The sequence below is a fragment of the Bos taurus genome, chromosome 13 (assembly GCF_002263795.3).
Source record: "Bos taurus isolate L1 Dominette 01449 registration number 42190680 breed Hereford chromosome 13, ARS-UCD2.0, whole genome shotgun sequence".
NCBI classification, from domain to species: Eukaryota; Metazoa; Chordata; class Mammalia; order Artiodactyla; family Bovidae; genus Bos; species Bos taurus.
This window is the reverse complement of record NC_037340.1, coordinates 15,930,994-15,937,746: the sequence shown is the minus strand read 5'-3', so window position 1 is coordinate 15,937,746 and position 6,753 is coordinate 15,930,994. Positions and strand designations below refer to the sequence as shown.

The window sequence follows — 6,753 nt, the reverse complement described above, 5'->3', positions numbered from 1 at the left end:
TTCCACTGCTAAGTCCATCAAGATGACAAGAAATGCCCAGCTGGTATTTCTTCTCAGAATCTTGCCCCTTACTGGACATTGAATTCAAAATCGGTTATATTTTAATTAAGTCCTTTGGATTTTTTTTTTTTAAGCCCCAGTATCTTTGGCAGTCGAGTGTCCTTAAAATAAACCTTCTTTTGCTAAAGGTAGAATTGGGGCGACGAGGGTGCTGTGTGCAAGCGGTCAGGTTTCTCCTTCCCTTAACCAGAGAGTCACTTTAAACCGGAGACCAGCAAATGCCCGCGTCAGCAGAAAAGGAACGCGGGCAGGGGCCGTCAGACCCAGCCGGAACCGGGCGGAGGGTGGCAGGCGCGCCCCAGGGACAGGGTGACGAGCGTGTGGGTGCTGGGGGTGACGGAGAGGGCGCGAGCCTGGGGTCGGCGGGCGGGAGGGGCGGGGGTAGTGTTGCAGGGCGGGGATCCAGATGCTAAAGGTAAAAGGCTGGCAGGTTGGAGGTGACTCTGTGATGGGGAAGGGAGGAGATGAAGGGAGGAGACCCTCGAAAGGGCGCAGAAGTTGTAGGGGAGATGCAGAAACAGGCGAGATGGGGGGCACAGCTGACATCCAAGTCAAGGAGACAGGTGTCGCCATCTGGGTGGCCAATGACCCTCCTGGGTCCGGGGGCGGGGGGGTCTTGTTGCCCACAAGGCAGGAGTGAAGAGGAGCGAGTGGCCGGGGAACCCTGAAGGGCTCCACCCTCGGCCGCCCTCCGGGAACAGCCCGCGGTTCCCTGACTCGCGCCGGGGCAACAGGTTGGGGGAAGGAGTGACCTCTCCCTGACGCCCTCGAAAGGCGCACCCGTGCCGACTCCGCGCCTCGGCGCCAGAGAACGTGGCTCTGCCGCTGGGTGGCGGCAGGCAGGAGGGCCAGGGCCGCCGGCGGGGGAGGGGCTGAGCCGTGACGCGAGGTGGACCTCAGAGCTTCCTCGGGGGCAGGGGGGCTCCCGGCTTGTCTCCTGGCCATCTGTGCAAACGATAAGACACCCCGCGCCCATCCCGCATGTGGCTTAAACCTAGACCCCGGAGGATGCTGAGCGAGGCGCAAAGCGGGGCGTGCTGTGTCCAGGTCCGGGGGCCTTGAGCGGCTGCAGGCAGGCTAGGATCCGAGGCGCAGGCAGTTGCCCTTCCCGGATCCGGCCGCCGGCCGCCGGGGCAGCGCTGGGCACCTGCCCGCCTCGGCGCCGCCCCACCTCTGCCCACTCATTCTGGCCCCGCTGACCAATGGCCTCGTCCTCGCCGTGGGGAACAGCCACCCATGAACACTTGGAACCGTCACATCATGCCACTCCCTCCTACCGAACTGGTTCCAGCCCAAGAAACTTCTTGACTTCCTGGCCCAGCGGTGGACACATTTTCTTTTTTATTTCTCCCCAAAGATTGATTTATTTTTAAAGTCAGTCTCCATATTCCTGTTGTATAAATATTGTGAAGGGAAAACTCTACCTGTCAAAACAAATGGACGCTGACCTTTCTACCCCAATGTTTATGGAGTTTCGTTTTACTCTTGCAGAAATTTTATTCATGGCAGACTCCCTCTGTGGATTATTTTGATCTCCACCCCCTCCCCTGCAGAAGTAGGGATGGTACAGGAGGGGGGCTCCTGAGGCTGAGGGCGGGAGCTTGTTCCCTCTGGTGGTAGACGAATAAGATCATTTTCCTTCTAACATTTTATCTTCAGAGTGACCTCTGATTCTTGCTCCTTTGTCTCACTTTCCTAGAAGGTTAATTTCTCCCAGAAGTCTTTTTGGAAAGAGTTGGGACCCCTCGGGAGACTCTCCCCAAACTTTTACTTAGTGGGTGCACAAGTGTCGCTGCTTCACGTGTTTTTATGGCCTCCATGAAGAGCTAAGTTGTAGCCAGCAAGCCCAGAGTGAAGTCACTGACCTTCCTGCTTTTCCTAACTTTCACTGGCCAGCTGTGGCTAGAGGTAGTGGAAAGTGGATTGTATTCATTTTTGAAGCGTCAGCCTATACAGAGCGTGGTGGAACAGTCAGATGGAGGGGTGGCGGGGGAGGGTCTGGGAGGTTGAGACCATGGCCTAAATGTGGCCATGAGGTTTATCTCCAGATGCTTTCTCTGGGTCTCCACTTCCAAAGTGGGAGGGAAACTCTTGAAAAGTTTTTCTATCTATGGTTGCTGGTGACCCAGTCAACACTACTAGTGACATTTACAGTGTTAATTCCAGCCCCGCCAGAGACAGTGGACTTTGTAGGCACCAGGGGGCTGGTCACATTTCAAACCGTCTTTCCTCATTCCCCCAGCTCTGCCGGTGTCACTTACTCCTGATGTGCAGCGTGCCTGTTTGCAGAAGGGGGGTGAAATTCATTCCTCCCTCAGCCTCTCTCCCTCCCTCCCTCCCTTTCCCTCTTCGCAACCCGGAAGAGCTCTGCTCTCTATAGTGAGCAGGAGGCGGGGGAGGGGGGTTCCTAGGAAGGATGCACATCACCCTGGTTTTAGTTCTCGCTGGAAGCCTGCGTGAGATGCCGTAAGCAGCTGGGGCGGCGAGGACCGCGGCAGCGACAACAGTGGTCAGGTCTGCCTGTCATTTCTGCCTTCAGATCTCCAGCAAGTCAGGAAAAATAAAAAAATAAAAAATAAACAGCTGGCGGCCGAGAGCAAGCTACCCAGGTTAGTGAATATCACTATCTTCTGTCTTTTGCTCTGCATGGGCTTTCCCTGCTTCACGTGGAGAGAATTAACAGGCGGTCTCCGCTCCAGAAGAACAGCTGCCCCTTGAAGAAAATGAACTAGACCCCAGTCCTTGTTCTTTCTGGTCCCTGGAAATCTTTGACTTTCTGCAATGACCTTGGGAGAGTGTGGTGTGTGCATGTGTGCCTGTCCATGTTTGGAGGAAAGAGCCAGTAGAACTAGGCATGTGGAGAAAAAATTAAACAGAAAAATAGGAGAGGATGGTAAGGCTCGGGAAGGGCTGGATATATTTTCCTCTTCAGGGAGGGCAGAGGGTTGAGGAAAGAACCAGTCTGAATGAGCAGCTCAGCCTTCTCCCCAAGGTGGCTGTGGAGTGTCAATTTCATGTTTATTTCCCTCTGCCCACAAGTGCCTGATTAGGCTCATTGTCTCTGAATACAATTAAAGAAACAGCTGTGGCTGTGGGTTGAAAGTTGGAACCCAGATGTGTGAGCATCTGACATCCCCTGGGGAGCTAGTGGCTGGCAGGCACCTTTGATTCCAGAAGCACCCTAAGGTGGGTGAGAAAACCGAAGCCTGGGAGAGGGTGCTAGGGAACTGGGGAATGGCAGGGGCAGAGGGAACTAGGATTCTACTTTCTCCAGGGACATTGGACCAGCAGACCTCCAAAAAGTCACTCATTGGGAAGCAGTTCCCAGTGAAGACAGATAACGTTACAATGCAAGGGAAGTTGCATTCTCAGAAAGTATCTGAACAGGAGAGTATCTAAGCACAAGAGTTGCTTTTATTCACCTTTCTTTCCTCTCAGACACTGTGGGGTGCTTGGGAAGTGGACATGGGTAAGTCTGTCCTGAGCAGGGATGGAAAGGAGTCTAACCTTCAGGATCTCCGCTCCGCTGGGTTCCCAGTTCCCCTGTGCTTTTTGTCTTCTTGCATCACCCACATTCACTCCAGTGCTGGGGTTCTAGGTGGGGGTTGAGGAACTTTAAAGGGACAAATAATAATAAAGTAACATTTGTAGCCCTTTCATCCCTTAGTGCTTGTGGCAGAAAAGGTGCGGGGAGGGCGGCTGTCGGTTGCATGACAGGTTTGAGGTAGTGGGGTACCAGCCAGGCTGGTAGAGTCAACCCAGGAAGGGTCCTGGTTAGGAGATGCTTGCTGGACCAAATGGCTGGTCATGGGGAGTAGGCTCACCATTAAACCTTTAAAATGTGTGATCCTGAGGAAATGAATTGTTTGCTGCCCATCTGAATCTGGGGTGGGATTCAGCGCCCAGGGCAGACAAATCAAGACCCAGGTGGGTGTAGGGTCTTAGGGGCCCCTGTACCAATTTCCTGGGGCCAGGCAGGAGGCCCAGCCCTCAGCGTTGTCCCGCCAGGCCTCAGGTTCCTAGCTGGAGAAGTCAGCTGGGGTCTGAGAATCTGGCTGAATGGCTCTCTGGACACAAGCCCCGCACCGCACCCCGCCCCTCCATGCGCATCCTCCCATCTACACTAGAATCCCCACCAGTCCTGGGGAATCAGAATTGGGGTTGGTCTTTTCCTGCCAAAAGCCGGAGACTGGGAAGCTGCCTTTTGCTTTATTTGATGTGGCCATCCTGCCTTTTGCCAACGATATATGAGGTGTGGGTGAGTCCGGGGGCGCAGTAAAGAAAGGGGAGTGGGCGCCTCTAGGGCGCATCAGCGGAGCCTCTCTAAGGCGACCCCAGCAGCGCAGGGCCACCCAGAGAGGTCGGGAATGCGGCAGGGAGCCGGGTGGCTGAGAGCCGCTTTCTCCGAGGTTAAGGCAGTACAAGCCGGGAACCGCGGGAGGTCCTGAGAAGGCCGTGGGGCTGAGTCCGAAGGCCCAGCACTGTCCCGCAGCAGGCTACTCTAACCATTTCTGGGCTGCGTTCAGGTGTGGACTCCTAGTCCGAAGGCTTTCGCGCAGAAAAGTGCATTCCTTTTGTGGTACGTCTTTGTGTGCGGACCAAATATTTCTGATCAACTCTTTTTCTTAATGGTGGGAGTAACTAGAGATTGCTTTACCCACTGCAGGGAGCGGGCCAAGGGAGCCCCAGATTTGAAGTCCGAATCTCCCTTTTTGCTTCGGGCAGCTGGGACTAGAGGTGGTGGCAGGGATGCGGCTGTTGGAAGGACCAGAAAGAAACGTGGCCCAAGGCGCTGGAGCGGAGTTCTCCCTGGGTGTCCGTCGCTGCGGGTGTGCTGGTACACGTGTGCGGTTGCAGTTTTGTTTTATATAACAAATTGCTTGAGGTTCGCGAGGTGGCAGGCAGCGGAGAGCCGAGCGCAAGCCGGGCCCGGAGGGGAGAGGCGGGGGCTGGGCGAAGTGTGAACCCCTGAGAGCCGGGGAGCCCCCCAGATTTTACCCGGAGGTCTCTAGCGTGTCCAAGGAAGACGCGGACACTTGGTGCGTTTAGAAGCTCGCCTCTGCTGACTCCTGGTCGGCACAGATTACCTTTCTCCATTTCCCTGTCCGGGTCATGACGTCCCCAGCCCTCAAAGCGCACTGTCATTGTTCAGCCATCAACATCCCAGTTTTCTGGCAACTCTAGAAAAGTAAAAAACACAGCAGCCCCAGGAGAAAGCCCTCCTCTTCCTGAAATGTCAAAATGAAGTGGTCGGAGGAGAGTTGGCCACGGCTAGCGCCGGGTTCGGGGCTGGCCCCGGGCTTCTAAAGGTGCGGGGCGGTGAGGCAGCTGCGACAGAGCGGGGACACTGGGAGGCGAAGGGAGATGGAGCCGGCGCCCCCCAAATGCGAGGGCCTGGAGTTGACGTGGGTGGATCCCTCATGCTGACTCCTTCCTCGCCTGCGGGGCGGCTGCTCCCTTCCCTGGGTGTCTCGAAGGCTTCAGCCATGACCCGAGGACACCACATCGTGAGAGCTTGGGTTTAGGCGCTGCGGGCCGCTTTAGGAAGTCACTGGTGTTGCTGGGTGGGACACGCGGCCTGTGCCTGGGGACACACCGCGGGGACCTGCTGGAGCACCCCCCATCCTTTCCCTTCTCTCTTGGTTCCACCTGTCTTCTAGGCCCCTAAAGCCAGGAGGGAGGGAGAGGTCGGAGGTGCCCCCTTCCTGCAGGGTGACTCGCAGGCCTTTCGATCCACCCCATCAAGGGGAAATCTTTCTCACCCATCCAGCCCGGGGGCTCCCCCCCGGCCAACCCCTCTGACATGTGCACTGGTAAACTCGAAAAGAGAAATCCCCTCTCCTCCCCCTCCCCCCCTTTCCTCTACACCCCTACCCACCCAATTTTTATCTAGCTACCATCAGGGTTTTTCTCAACCCGGGAGAAAAGCATAGCTTCACAAGGAGGGCCAGGATCCCTCGAAGCTGGAGGGCCCGGCCTGGCGCTGGGGGCGGGTTCTGGGGGGGGCGGGTAATCTTCTGGCTTATCTCCTCTCGGACTTCTCTGGTAGCCCGTTCTGGCCCAGGCGGGTTTCCTTCGAGTTTTAAACGGTGATAGATGAATAAGCGAGGGAAAAAAAAAAAAAAAAAAGTAAATCTAAGCCACATACCATCCCCAAAGCGCTGGCTCAATTTTCCTGGGCTTCCTGGGCTTGGGCGGGTGGGCGTTGGAGCCGGGAGAAGCAATGCGCGAGCCGCGAGCGCTTTTCGCCTGCGTTCTCGCGGGTTTCCCCCTTGCTGCTTCTACTTCTAGCATCTTTCCTTTGCCAGTCTATTTTGGGATCCCCTTTATTCTGCGTCCCTGCTGGCTAGCTGTATTTCATTTGAACAGCACCGTCAGCACTGCCCACCGCCTGCTTCTCTCCATCATCCTGTGACCCCACTGTCCACTTTCTGCATTTCAGTTCATGCGGGAAAGAGAAAGGGGGCTTGAGAGGCGGCAGAGCTGCAGAGATGTCGTGTAATATGTGTTTAGCCTGCGCTGTCTCGGACGCGGCGCCCGAGCGGGCTCCCCCGCCGTTTCGCTCGCGCAGCCGGGCCTGGCGGTGGCGCCTTGAGCCGTGTCCCCCGCGTAACCCTCTCGCCCGGCAGCCGGCGAGCTGTTTATACAGCTTTACCTGTGCTATTCTCGTATCCAGTAGAAATCCTCGCTCGG

General features: G+C 56.3%; 1 protein-coding gene across 2 annotated transcripts in view; it reads left to right on the top strand.

Annotated features, from left to right (window-relative positions):
• Positions 1-2,501: 2,501 nt before the first annotated feature.
• The window catches only part of GATA3 (GATA binding protein 3), a 30,574-nt gene continuing 26,322 nt past the window's right edge, over positions 2,502-6,753 (top strand). The window contains exon 1 of one of the 2 annotated variants that reach the window (XM_005214126.5): positions 2,502-2,669. The gene's annotated coding sequence lies outside the window, so the exon portion shown is untranslated. The remainder of the gene's footprint in view (positions 2,670-6,753) is intronic. The other variant, XM_005214125.5, reaches the window with a different exon arrangement.